Here is a 576-nt window from a genome sequence, read left to right on the forward strand (position 1 = left end):
TGGGGGCCCTTTGGGGACCCTTGGGGGACCCTTTGAGGATTTGGGGGGGTTGTGGGGGTCACTTTTCCCCCTCGTGACCCCCTCGGGGAGCTCCCTGTCCCTCTGGGACCCTTTGGGGACTCTTTGAGAACTTGGGGGTGCTCTGGGGCTCATTTTCCCCCCGGGAATTCCCTTGTGACCCCCTCAGGAAGATCCTTGTCCCTCTGTGACCCTTTGGGGACCCTTTGGGGACCCTTTGAGAATTTGGGGGTGCTCTGGGGCTCATTTTCCCCCCGGGAATTCCCTTGTGACCCCCTCAGGAAGATCCTTGTCCCTCTGTGACCCTTTGGGGACCCTTTGGGGACCTCCTGGGAACCCTTTGAGGACCCCCAAAGAATTTGGAGGGGTTGTGGGGGTCACTTTTCCCCCTTTTGACCCTCTCGGGGAGCTCCCTGTCCTTCTGTGACCCTTTGGGGACCCTTTGGGGACCCTTTGAGAATTTGGGGGGGTTGTGGGGGTCACTTTTCCCACTGGGAATTCCCTTTTCACCCCCTCAGGAAGATCCTTGTCCCTCTGTGACCCTTTGGGGACCCTTTG

Source organism: Corvus brachyrhynchos, unplaced genomic scaffold (assembly GCF_000691975.1).
Source record: "Corvus brachyrhynchos isolate BGI_N302 unplaced genomic scaffold, ASM69197v1 scaffold1530, whole genome shotgun sequence".
Classification (NCBI taxonomy): Eukaryota; Metazoa; Chordata; class Aves; order Passeriformes; family Corvidae; genus Corvus; species Corvus brachyrhynchos.